This window comes from Phascolarctos cinereus, unplaced genomic scaffold (genome assembly GCF_003287225.1).
Source record: "Phascolarctos cinereus isolate Bilbo 61053 unplaced genomic scaffold, phaCin_HiC Scaffold_726;HRSCAF=1367, whole genome shotgun sequence".
NCBI classification, from domain to species: Eukaryota; Metazoa; Chordata; class Mammalia; order Diprotodontia; family Phascolarctidae; genus Phascolarctos; species Phascolarctos cinereus.
This window is the reverse complement of record NW_027556098.1, coordinates 188,938,115-188,952,538: the sequence shown is the minus strand read 5'-3', so window position 1 is coordinate 188,952,538 and position 14,424 is coordinate 188,938,115.

The following is a 14,424-nucleotide window of genomic DNA, read 5'->3' as shown; positions in this document are numbered from 1 at the left end:
GGGGGCAGGGTTTCTGGACCTGTGATTACATTGGTGTAGACAGCACCTAATATGGAAACTACTTCTGCATAGGCAGGTTGGCAATTTGTTGCTAATGTATAGTTTGAGAACTTTTCTTGGGCACTGAAAGGTTAAATTACTTGCCTATGTTTAGCTAGCACATATATGTAACAGGCAGTCCTTAAATCTAAGTATTTATGACTGTAGGAGTTGACCTACGTTCCTTATACCCCGCTGTCTCATATTAATAACTATTTTACAAAATCATGTCTCATATGTGTTAAAAATGTGTGTTATGTAGTGTCTAGAATAAAAACTGCTAGGTTGTCAGGAAAAAAAAAAGCTTTTATGAAGGAGCATTCAAGTTGAGGTACCTTTCATTTCTGTGTTCATATAGCTATAGTTATATCTCTTGACTGGGGAAGACATCCTGTAAATTGTCTCATGCATGCTTCCCTGAAGAAAGCCTTTTTTTTTTTTTTTAAATCAGTGGGGATAGGGACAAGCAGCTTGGGGAATTATGCAAAGCAAATGTGAAAGAGAAATTTGAGCAAAGACAACCTGAATGCCTCAAATTTTAGGTAATTGTTTCTCCTTTTCCAATTTCTACAGTCCAGTCATGTTTCCTTATGGCTATTCCTGCTTTAGAGGTTGTTGTCTCAGATAAGACTGACAATATTTGATTGTAGCAAATGTTCTCAAGATTGCTTACAAACAGGTCCATCTAGAAACGTAGACATCTATAGAAAACCAAATTGAAAATTAATCATAGGATAGGATTACTCTTCAATTTTCATTACGTCTGCTAAGAGGTTTTCACTGATCGTATTTTATCATACCATGTCATATTCTACTGTATCATATCATACTATGTCATATCCCATCAGATTATTTATCTATCTATCCTTCCAAATAGCTATATGAGCTTGTATATGAACTTATATACACACATGTATACGGGAAAGTTGGCCTTAATTCTAGGAAGATGTGAATTAAGGTCTAACCTTCTATATATTCTGGCTGTGTGAGTCTGGGCAAATTACTTAACCTCTCAGAACTCTAGGCAACTCTTTAAAGCAATGAGTTGCAGAGAAGATGCCAATCAGCATTAGAAGGAAGGATTTCTTCACTTAGAATTTCCCTAGACCAATGAAATCACAGATTCCCTCCTTATGTACGCATGAATATTCTGGAAGTCTTAGTGTAGGTTTATGTTTTTGCATTAAAACATTTGGGATACAGGGTGTGTGTATACAAATGCACACAAATATACATGCAAATATATTTCAAATTTTTAAATATTTTTTAAGAGAGATGAGAGAGCAGGAAAGGTCTTCTGTAGGAATTAGATTTTGAGAAGAGTCTAAAAGGAAGTAATCAGATTTTGGAATTAAGCTCTCACTGTTAACTTTAGAGAGAATAGTTTCTGTTAAATGGTGAGAGGTATGAATTCAGCTGATAGAGGACATAACTGAGAATGGGAAAAGAAGACGTGGAGTTATTAGATTAAGATGGCTTTTCCAAGGAGTTTGGTTGAGATGATAAAAAGAGATATAGGATGATATCTGTCAGGAATGATGTACCAAGAGATATGATAAGAGTTCTTTTAGACAGCAGGGATAAAATCAGGACATATGGAGGTACTGAATGAAAGAGAAGAATGAAAGACTATGATTGATGGTGGAGGTAATATACTGGAGAAGAAGGCAAGGAAAAGGGCCGCCTCATCATTACATATTAGAGTGAAGATGAACATAGTGAGGATGATGTGTAAGGAATGTGATATGAGGAGGAAGGGAGATTAGAGATCTTGATGAAAGGATTCAGTTGGGGGAGGGGTCAAGTACGACAAGCTGTGGGCAGAGATATTGGCAAGGGAAGCTTGATGAGGGAAGAGAATAATTGGAACAACCTCTGCAGTGGGTAGGGAATCAATTTAGGAAGCATTGTAGGATTGTCTTATGATAGTGGTGACCCAGGTGGCATGAAGTATCATAAATCTGTAGTATAGTTACGTGATTTCCTTTAGATCAATTGAGCAGCTCATGAGCAGCGTAAAGTAGGGAGATGGTGGGAGTAATCTATGATCAAAATTTATGACCAAAATCTGACAAAATGTGATCAATGATAGAATAATAACAATAACAACAATAATCATATAGTTCTTTGTGCCATATACTATGCTAAGCACTTTACAATTATTATCTTATTTGATCCTCACAAAAAACCTGGAAGGTAGGCGCTATTATTATTATCCCCATTTTACAGATGAGAAAACTGAGGCAAACAAAGGTTAAGTAACTTTCCCAAGGTCACACAGCTTGTGTTTGAGGCTAGATTTGAATTCAAGGCTTTTTAACTCTGTACTCAGATCTCTATCAGGAAAGAGTAGAGTTGAACTGATTCATTGATGGTCAAGATTCAGAAAGCAAAACTTATAGCTAATGTGGGACTGATGACATAGTACTTACTGGTGGAAAGATTAGAGTCGGGTAAGGATGAAGAATAGTTTTAGTAGGAGAAAGGTGTAGGGAGAGATGGAAAAATGAAAGATTATGGTCAGGTGAAAGAGAGATTTTGGGTTCTTGAATACACGAGTAAACACTTAAGAGTTAGGGATAATTTAAGGGTATGACCATTTACATAAGTAGCCAAAGTGGAGTGGGGAACTGGTCATCAGAGTTTAGTAAATTGAAACTTGGGAAGTTATGTACTTGAGGGCACATCAACATGTATATAAAAATATCTTTAAATGAGGGCAGGAGTTAGGATAGAAAGAAAGACTTATTCCAGGTTCCAAACTCATTGAGAAAACAGAGGATAACCTTTTTAGTATGTGCAATGTTTCTGAGATTCTTCGACACCAGCATGCTATGGATGGTATATAGCTCCAAAGAAATTCATGGCTATCAGACCTCTTTGTACTTTTCCATTTCCCCAATCCTTTGCTTGCCTGCTTCTGCAATTAGTGGAGCACTCTATACTCCCAATTGTGCTGTTCTGGGAAGCTGTGATAAGACTCCCTGGTAGCTAGCAAAGTGAAGGTACCCCACCTACCTGGCAGATGGTCAGGAAAGTACAGAAAAATACCCCTGCCCTTTGGCCCCATTAGCAAATGACTGTCTGGAGTAGTTCAGTTCACCAGCTTTTCTTAGGCCTTTTTCAAAGCTGGAGAATTAGTGATAGCATCAGCACTCCATCTGCTATAATAACTCTAAACCATAGATCTCAAAGTTGGGGGTGGACTTGGACCCCCAAGGAATGTCCTTTAAAATCCCATGCATAAGGACTGCAGACGCTTCTGGCCCCTTTTCTTTTTCAATTGAATGCCCTATTCACCCCCTCCCACTTAGTGCTTCCTTGAAAGGGATACTTTCCACTTCTCCGCCAGCACTGGCAGAATCCACACCACTTAAAGTAGCTGACCCTTTGCAACAGAGAGTACCATGAAGTAACAGGAGCTGCTGTACTGCTCCTTGTCTTGGAGCCTTAGTTCCCCTCCTGTGGCCCCAAACCACAAGAGCCAGGAGCTACCTGGTTAATGTTGTAGGGTCAAAGGAAGTACAGGCTGCCCTGCTGCCTCCCAGCCACTAATCTTTGTGCTTCTATGGGGTTGGGGTAAGCCACCTTCTCCAAACTGCTAAAAACCCTCCCCAAAGGGTCCAGAGTCCTGGGTACTTCTTGTTTGCACTCAGTCCCTGACAAACAGCTGCTGGAAACTACAAGTCTGATATAAGCATGATAAGTCCACCCTTAATTGGAAATATGGACAATCCCTGGGACTTGGGACATGAACACCCAAGGAAAATAGGAAAGGACAAAAAAGGAAAAAAAAAGGAAAAAAAAAACCTGGACACCAGATGCTGTTGGAGGCACCTTCTTTTAAAGTCAGTCAAATTCCATGTTTTTATCTGAGATCAGGAGGAGCCAGACTAAGATAAAAGTAGCAAGTTGTCTGGCCTTCTTGCTGAGTTTGTAAACATGCTTAAGTAAGATTGCCTCTAAGAGGATGGGGTTTTGACTTCACTGAAGTGGACCCAGGTGCACAGTGAAAGCAACTGTTTATAGACTGCACATAAGATATGGATCTCTCAGCCACAGACAGAACTAAGCCTGCTATGATAGATACCTTACAAAGTTCAAGATTACAGACAGCTTTGTGGCTACTATCGTTGATAATATCAGTCTTTTTCAGATGAAAGATATCTTTTTTTCTTTTTCTTAGAAAGGCTGTGTGGTATACTAGATTTAGATATTGTTTTTAGATTTAGAAGACCTGGGTTTGAATCCCAATCCTGCTAATTACTAACAAAAATAAATACTAGGAACAGAAATTCAAATTCCTTCTGTAATAGTAAAGAACGCAGAATACAGATGCTTATTTTTTATTTGATATTTCACAATATTCTGAAATTTACTAAATATAATCCTATAAATATACCAACCACTTTATCATATTAAAATTAGTTATTTTTTCTTTGACATCTATTCAGATGATTCGTTTAAAATATATTTGAAAATGAACTAAACTATGGAGTTTAAATCAGAAATAATTTATACCATGTCATTTGAAACCTACCTGTCTACTATAAAAATAGGCCTATCCTTCAGAGTGAAAGCCTTTGTATTCTCTTTTCATTTGGATAGTTAGAAGAAAGAAAGTAAGAAGTACATAGTTAGGAGAAAGGAGGAATAATGAAGAAGGCACTGGGACAATCAAGTATCCTATATAATAAAATGATAAATATATTTTTCTCTTTTTACAAAATCTCAGCCTCAACATTTTAAATCCTTGAACGTTGTGTATCTTCCTATTCCAGCTAATTCCTACAACTCTAGAGATTGTGTAATCAATTGCTAGCCTTTTGTTTTTCTTTTCTCTTGCTGCCTAATTTTTGACATCTCAATACTCCATGGCATCACTGAATTGATTAGACAAGAGAAAAAGTTAATTAAGCCATTATGTTTTACTCCTAATGGTAATTTAATTGATTCTCATATAGCACTAAGAAAGGTTTTCTCAAAAGAAGAGGTTGAAACTGATGACTTAAATTCATTTTTTTTGCATTATTATTAGACTATGATTTGTGTATTCAATTGTATAAGTGAAAGCTATGACGAATGGTATGAATTGAAAGAAGTAAAGGATTTTTTTTCCAATTCTTAATTTGTGTTAGCTACATATACATTAATGCTATTAGTATCTATGGAAAAATAATAAAATATTAATACAAATAATAGTAATTGCAAAATTCTGTGCATCTTTTAAACATAAAATGGCTATTTAGAACTTAAAAGTATGCTATGAACTAAACCTTAGACAAATCTTTTTCAAGTAGATCCCTATTGCTATTGCAATTAAAAACAAAGTACAATGAGGTTACCCAACTTGCCCAGAATATAGAACAAGTCAGTGACAGCCCCTAAAGTCCCAATCCAGTACTTAATTCACTGAGTCATATTGCTTTTGTGGAAGTAGAAGTACAATAATTGTAACAATCCATCTCATCCCTTCTAGTACAGGACTGCCTTTAATTCTGAATATCCTTTTTGATGGAGCTTCCATCACTCTGCCTTTTCAAATGATTTTAACTGTGAGTTTAAGTCTAAATGTGGATCTAAATGAATCCACAGGAAAATAACCACATAAAGACAGTGTGACAAGAGATTACACAGTGCAAAAAACTAAATCATAAATCTTTGTAGTATTCATATCATAGTCTTTTCTACTAGAACCTTTAAGTGATAGCAGAATATTTTTGAATTGTTCTGATGCTTCCAAACCAGACACGCCATTTCAGTGCTTATAAGACTCTTGGAAGATTATGTTGTCTAGATCTGGATCAGACCAGGCCCACTTGAATTTAACATATATAGAAAGCCTACTCTAAACTCATTATGTACGTTAATGGATTTCTAGGTAAGAAAGTCAATTATGCTAATATATACTAATGTAAGATTGTCAAATAAAACATAGAGGAAAAGATTATAGACACATGAAAAAAAATGGAGACTGTCATATGGATAACATTGTCCCCAAAGAACTGTTTTGAAATAATAAAAACTTCCAAGGCATGTGTGTGTGTATGTATGGGTGTGTGTGTGTGTGTGTGTGTGTGTAGTATGCAATGAAAAGACAAAATTATTTAGACAAATGCTTCAATTTTTCACTTTTCTTTGTGAATGTATATAACCAAGACTAATATCAAAATCATTATAATTATAAGTTTAATTCAAGCTTAATTATTTAATTTATTTTTATAATTTGTTGGTTAAAATACAGTGTTTTTATGAAAATTTTTAACAATAAAATATTATGGATAGACCCATATTTAAAATATTAGGATTAATGGGAAAAGGTAAGTTGCTTCTCACTTAATTATGATTATACAATTACACAAATTGTTTCCTTCCCTTCCCTTCCCTAATCATTTATTCTCATTTGTAATTTAAAAAAATTTCTATGCATGATACTCGTATAAAGAATAAGAACTTTGTTGTGATCAAATTGACTCTATTATAAGGTTAGCTATTTTAGGCCATATATTATTATTTCTATTATATTTCAAAAATGTGTATGCACATGCATATGTTTAAATATATATGTATATTTATATACATACTAAAATATTTCTCTATATACAGCATATTTATATGTATAATATTTATAATAAGTATTTTTTTTAAAAGGAAGAGGAAAGTAAAAACTATATGGTATATTTTCAGGTGTAGGCATTTTATGGTTACATATATTATGTATTAAGATGTCCACAGTTGCAAAGACCTATAAATTTATGTGTCATCCAAGATCCTTCTTTCTTGTGGTGGGAAGGTTGAATTATCTATATAATATCTTTCATTTTCTTTTACCACTTTTCTCTGTTCTTTTCTTTCTTTTTAAAATATCTCCTTTCAATTCTAAAAATATCTCTTCTTCTTACCCAACCCATGGAGTTATTCATTGTCAAAAAAAAAAAAAGAAGAAGAAGAAGAAATAGAAGAAAAAAATGAAAGTATTAAAACAAAACTGACCAACATATCAATGCATTCTGACAGTATACACAACACTCCAAAATCATTGATGGGCTCACCTCCACCCTCATATTCATATATATCTTTCCAATGATGAGAGGGAGGCATATTTCATTATTTCTTCAGAAGATAAGATTTATCCTCATAATTACATAGTACTTGGTTTAATTTTGTAGTTTTTTGTACTTCAGTTACAAATATTGTTTTTACAGGGTCAGCTTCATTCTGCAGCCGTTCACGTCTTCCCAAACTTCTCTGAAATCTTCACATTTTTTATTTCTTTAGGTACCGTATTATTCCATTACCTTCATGTATCATAATTTACATAGTCATTCCCCAATAGATGTCTTTCTGCTTAATCTCCAGTTTTTGGGATAGTTTTCTTTTCTTTCTTTCTTTTTTTTGTGGATAATTCAAACAGCTAAGTGGGTAGAGTGTTGGATATAGAGTCTGGAAGATTTGAGTCAACATCCTGTTTCAGATACTTACTAGCTATGTGACCCCAGGAAAACCCCTTAACTTTTCTTAGCCTCATATGTAAAATGGGAATAATAACAACTATGGCATAGGATTACTGGGAGGATCAAACGACTGTATTTACAAAGGGCTTCACAAACCTTAAAATGATATAAATGCTATTTTCAATATTATTTATTTTTATTATTAATCATTAATATTATATCATTTTTAACTAACTTGCTCATGAAGTTCAACTTGATAAGAAAACAGTAGAACTCATTCATTTAGCTTAGACATCATAGAGCATATCTATCCCAAAAGTTGCAGTATAATATATATGTAGTACATATTAAACTGCATAATGCCATTGAGGATAGCCGTGGTGGAGTAGTTCATAAAGATCTACCTTTAAAGCCATGAAAGAAAATGAAAGCTCAAGTCTATGTCCCTGGACAACCACTCTCTCAATGTTCTAGGAAACTCTCTACAACACTATGAACTTAAAAAAATTGCTGAATTGTACTGGTAGATTTGGTTCTTCAGCTGGGATTATATTAGTAAAACCACAGGTCCAGTGCCCATCTCCTATTAGGCACTGTCACCTTTATAATTAATAAAGAAAGCCAAATAGTTCTAGAAATCCAAAACTTAAAAGAGACATAAAAGCATCTTTAAGGTCTAGACATTTTGTGGCTGATTAATACCTGTAAGAAATATCTTGGAGAGGTTAGAAATTAGGTAAGATCAAATTCACATAATGTATTTTTCTAATTCTTAGCATTAATCTCGCAAATCATTCTGGTAGGCAAGACAGAAATGTATTGAAAAGAAAGGTGAAAATGAGGTTATTAAATTACTTATGAAATTAATTTACCGATAATTACATAACTATATTTGCCTATATTCAATTCAACTTTAAAAATCTATTAAATACCAATAGGTATAAGGAGAGGGCCAGAGTAACATATTGGATAAAGAGAAATGTTGCTGTCGGAAAGACAAAGTTGAAGTCTTGCCTCTGAAATTTATTGCCTGTGTGACTATAGGCAAATAATTTTATTTTTCAGTGCCCCAGGAAATTCTCAGAGAATATAAATTAAAGATGACCTGCAGATTTTCGTCAGTGGAGGTAATTCCCCACATTTCTGAAGTCATAGGTCTGGATCAAAAGCAAACAAATATAAGAATGAAAATAATTCCTGCCCTCAAGGGGCTTGTAAGTTTATTGAGTTGTGTGGGGAGTGAGACACAACATGTACACAGAAAAAAATAATTTACAAGGCAATTTCATGAGTAAGAATATATAGGAGAAAGAAAGTAAGAGGAGGCTAGGCGGAGGTGATAGAATCTTAGCTGACCTTGAAAGAAGAAAATGAGGGATTGCAACTCTACAGGGAATGATTTGGAAAGGTGAGAAATTAGAGAAATAGAGACAATACACAGACAACTATATCCAGAGTGAAAAATGGAGGTAATGGGATTCTTAACTAGAGAGCTGAGAAGACTGGAGAGAAGAAATGGATGCAAGAGATATTATGGAGATAAGGGAAGTCAAGTCAAGGGTGCCTATAAGTTCATAAGGCTGAGTTACTGAGAATTAAAGTACTCTAAACAGAAACAGGAATATTTGCAGAAATGAATTTAGAGGAGAAAATAATGAGCTCTGTTTTGATAGTCACCACAAACTTTTCTATTCACAACTTAAACACCATTTATTTTTCTTGATATAATTCTACTTTTTTCATTTAAATGTGATGGATGATATCCTATGAGAGTTGTATACTAAAAGGAAAATCATTTTTCCTTCATTTACAAATTATTCTTTAATTCTCATTTTCACTGTTCATTGATTCATTTCCATCCTCAGACATGCCTGCCTGATTGCTATTCTTCCACCAACAATCTAGGTGTATTGCTCTTCTCTAAACTCCTTTCAGGGAAGAGAGAATACTGATTTTTATGCAAAACCTTTGGGGCAATGACTATATTCAAAAACATTTCTCTCTGAAGCATGAGGAACAGGGGAGAATTCAAAAATAGCCCCTGACCTGGAGAAATAAATATGGAGATAATAGAAAAGCAGATTTTAGATAAAGTAAGAAATAGGAACAACCCAGTTAAAGAAAATGGGAGTCTATATGCTGTGAACAAATAAATGGAAGCCTGTTGTCCCTATGATAATATTGCCCACATCAAAAACAAAAAAAATCACGTAATTAATGTAGCTTTGAATATGTTAAAATAGTGTATTGTTTATATATAGGTCTTCTTCACTACCATTCCTTCCAAGGGATATATTACAGCAATGTTCAGGACTTTTATATAAAATGAGAATATACCTTTGACTCTTTTTCCTCCCATATTCCCTTTAACCAATGGAATAACTTTCTACAGCCTTTCCTTTTCTTTATTTCAACCCATCTGGTTTAGGACATTATTACTTCTTGTTTTGACTATGACAGTGCCTTAGTTATTAATTCACTGCCCCACTTTTACTCTCTTGCCCCACCCTTATCCATACTCTGTGTTCTGCCACCCTAATAAATTTCTGCTTTGATTATGCCATCTCGCAACTTAAAAATCTTCAAAATAGTCCCATCATCCATTAAATAAACCCGAAGACTCTACTTATTATCTAGTCTTCATAAAATCTGATCCCTAAAATATACCTCTCTGGGGAAGAGAGAAAGAGAGAGAGAAGGAAGGAGAGAGAGAGAGAGAGAGAGAGAGAGAGAGAGAGAGAGAGAGAGAGAGAGAGAGAGAGAGAGAGTCTTGATTGAATGTAGTATTTTTAGGAAAGTGGCACAGTATTAACTGAACAGTGTATTTTATGAAGAAAGGAACCACTAGGGTTATAGAAAAACACTTTGCCAATCAATTGTTTCAGTTATGTGTCCAACTCTTCATGACCCCATTGGAAGTTTTCTTGCCAATCACTGGAATGGTTTGTTATTTCTTTCTCCAGATCATTTTACAGAAGAGGACTGAGGCAAATAGGGTTAGGTGACTTGCCCAGGGTCACACAGCTAGTGAGTATCTGAAGTCATATTTGAACTCAGGTCTTCCTGACACCAGGCTGAATATCCTTTCCACTGTTCCACCTAGTTGCCCATAGACAAACAATAAGCTATAGTTATTCCAAAACTTTGGCATGCTCTAATTATTGTGTTGACATTATACCAGTGAGTTTATTTATTAATTAATAGATTGCTCCAATTTTGTAGTACTAACGCATTCCACTGTGCTCTCTGGAATGCCTACTCCTTAATGAACACTTTTACTTTGATCCTAAACCTTTTTGCTTTCTCGCTCTTTTTATCCTGTAACATTCCCTGATAACTGGCTCCTTCCTGAGGATACCTGTATATCTGTCAACCCTTTCCAGCAGTGGTTGCACTTCTACTTGTTATATCAAGTGAGTCAGAGTACTCCTTGTTCTCCTTCTAAACTCTTTCTCAAACATCATCACTCAGCAATTTTCCTTCTTTTAAGGTTCACACTATTCAAATACATTGCACAATATAGATGCAGGTTTTTGTTGTTGACTCTCAGATCATTCCAGTTCTTTTCTCTTTGTATTCAGTGCCTTTATTACAATCTTTCCTCTGCAACTCGTGCCTCCATTTTAAGAGACTTCAGCATATATGTTCCTATTTTTTCAAATACCCAAATTTGTCCAGTTTCTCCATGTATTAAATTCCTAAACTCTACTTCTCCGTTTTACCTTAGCTACACATAGAATGATCACACTCTTGATCCCACAGTCACCCAAAAGTGTTCTATTTATATGTTCACAGATAGGAAATATCTTTATCTGATCATAATTTTGCATCATTTCATCTTTCCTTCTGCCTTGCAATCCCTAACTTTATTGTTCACCTTCTCTAAGCCAGCTAAAATAGGAGAAAGAAATGCCTTCAAGGCATAGGGACTTTCCCATGTGTCATGATTCATTCATCTAGGGTTTTCAAATATTCAAATTCCCCATTGCTTATTCTCCTGATGCCAGACTGACCTTTACCCAGTTATAACATGCTATCCGTTTAAGACCTTTTCTTAATACAAGTAATTATACAATCCTAAAAATTCACTTATTCCATGGTGAGAGACACTGTCAACCTAGACACTAAGATGTAGCATCTTTCAATTCCTCACATGGTAAGGTATTAAACCTACCACTTGTTCATGTAAGTTGGATGTGATACACATAGCAGAGATTCAGACCTGAGACTGGACTAGACTCATAACTTTCCACATATAAGACTTGGGAGATAGATATATTTGGGCAATACATGTTGTGAGTATTTGGTATTTTTATTATTTTTTTTTTGCTATTTATTCTTTAAATACAATGTCTACTACTATGATATTGCTACTGGGAGATTCAGAATGGGAAAATTGGGATCCAGAGAAGTAACTTAAGTAAGCTAAGAAACTCAAATTGAGTGTAATATTTGGAAATAACATGATGAGTTGATACCTTTCGTGAAACTCTTCAAATAGCAAATTAAAAAAAAAAGTTTCCCTAAATTTCCTGTGGTATCAAGAGACATTGTCCCTGATTCAGAGCTGTTATAGGTATTATGAGCATATTTCCTTTGTCATCAATATGTTTCAGTTTTTGCTATGCATAAATGCTATGTAATTTCCAGAATAACAATGGTCAGCAAAACAATGTGCTATTGCTAAAAAATTATTTATGATGAAAAAAAAAACCCAAAGAGCACTAACTATAAAATATGTAATTCCCCAAAGGTATTTCAAAGGTTAGTCTCCTTTTTGAAATTATTTATTTCTTATATAAAATTATTTATATTTAGTACCTAAGTTTTTGGTTTTGTTATGGTTTTGTTTGTTTTATACATATTGCTAACTTATGACCTATTGAGCATCTGAGATCCTTCTTCAAAGAAAGAATGGACACTTCGGTTATTTCCCTTTCTCAAAAAACTCCAATGGATTCTAATTTTCTATTCCATTAGTTACAAATTCTTAACCTTGACATCTGAGGATATTCCTATGCACTTTTCTAGTTATTTTGTTTTGATGCACACACATAATATATATATATATATATATATATGTATATATATATATATGTATATATATATGACATACAAATGTTCAAATGTTTTTATTTTATCTTGATTCATGTCCAGTTGCTCAATATTATGTAGTAGGCTTCAAGACACATTGGAAAGTAAAAATGGCATGCTAATTATAGAGTTGAAGTTTCATCTGGAAAATTTCTTTCTTTGATCTTGGGACATCTGAAAATCTGAACCCACATATATCAAAACAGGAGTATAAATTGAACAAAAACATCGCTAGAATCATTAGCTCAACAAGAGAAAAATGTACAAGTAATGAATATATGTAAAAACACAAATTGTTAAAAAATCTAGAAATACCAAGTACACAATTATTCTTATAATGGTGACTATAATAAATTAAAACAGATAGTTGCTCTAAACCCAGTGTACATTTCAAAGACATGAGTACATGGACTTTTTCTCCCAGTAGAAGTGGAGAGAAGCCAAGAAAAGAAAGGGAAACAGAAGTAGGATATAAGTATTTTTTTTCCTTTTTTCAAAAATGGAGAAAGAAAAAAAGTGAGAACCGATAGATAAAGTGTGAGCAAAGACAAGAAGCTTCTCCCTTATGGAAATGAGGGAAATGAGTTGACAAATCAGTGTATTGTAGTGGTGATTACTTTTTGGAGATGAGCTGAAGTATACAGTAAATGAATTCCTTCTAACTCTTAAGTTTTGTGGTTCTGTGGCTCTGTAACTCAAGGCATCTAGATAGCACAGTGGATAGATAGCTAAGTTTGGAGTCTGGAAGGCCTGAGTTCAAATTCAGCCTCAGATACTTTCTAGCTATGTGTCCCTGAACAAGTCAAATCTGCTCTGTTTGCTTCTGTTTTCTTAAATGTAAAATGGGAATAATATTAGCACCTACCTACAAAGGTTGTCATGAGAATAAAATGAGATCATATTTGTAAAATTCTTAGCACAGTACCAGGCACATAGTAGACACTTAATAAATACCCCCTCCCTCCTTACTTTCTTTTCTTACTTCTGTCCTTCCTTTGTGAAGGGATGGCCAGAGGGAACGTTAGTTATTTGATATCAGTGTGTGAAGAGCACTTCGGTGTTCTGCCAATGATCTTTGGGGCTGTTTTTCTTTTCATTTTTTTTTTTAACCAGTGAGAGAGATGTATATAGATGACATGATTATCAAACACGCAGGTGGCACAAAGCTGTGAAGGGAATCCAACAAACAGGATGATAGAGTCAAGAATAAAACACATATTTAGGACTTGTTTCCACACTGGGATTAATCACAAAAATGAAATTAAATTAGAATGAATGTAATATCCTAAAGTTGGGTTAAAAATAAATGCCAGAAGTGAAGATAGGGGAACCATATTTTTTGTCAACAGTTTAAGAATAATCTGGATGTTAACTGGATCGCAAGTTAATTATGAATCAGTATTGTGACATAGCTAATGAAATTTTAAATCCCACTAAGAGAGGCATTACATTTGAAACTTGGAAGGAGGTCAACCTTCTATACATTGGCCTGATCAGACCACACCTATGTTATTGTGTTCATGGGTGACTCCTGCATTTCAGCAAGGACTTTGATAAGCAGGAGAGCATCCAGAAGAGAGTGAACAGTTTTAAATCTTTGATATTAAAGGATAGCTTAACCATTAAAGGAATTCAAAATGTTTAACCTAGAGGGAAAAGAAAAAGAATCCTAGGGAGAGCCATGGATGATGTATTTTCAAGTAGTTGATGTTATGTCATTAAGAAGATGGATTTAATAACACATTGGACGACAAAAGCTAGAAGCATTGGATCAAAATTTTAGATTTGATTTAAGCTTGATGCAAGGAAAAACAGTAAGAGATATTACAACATGGAA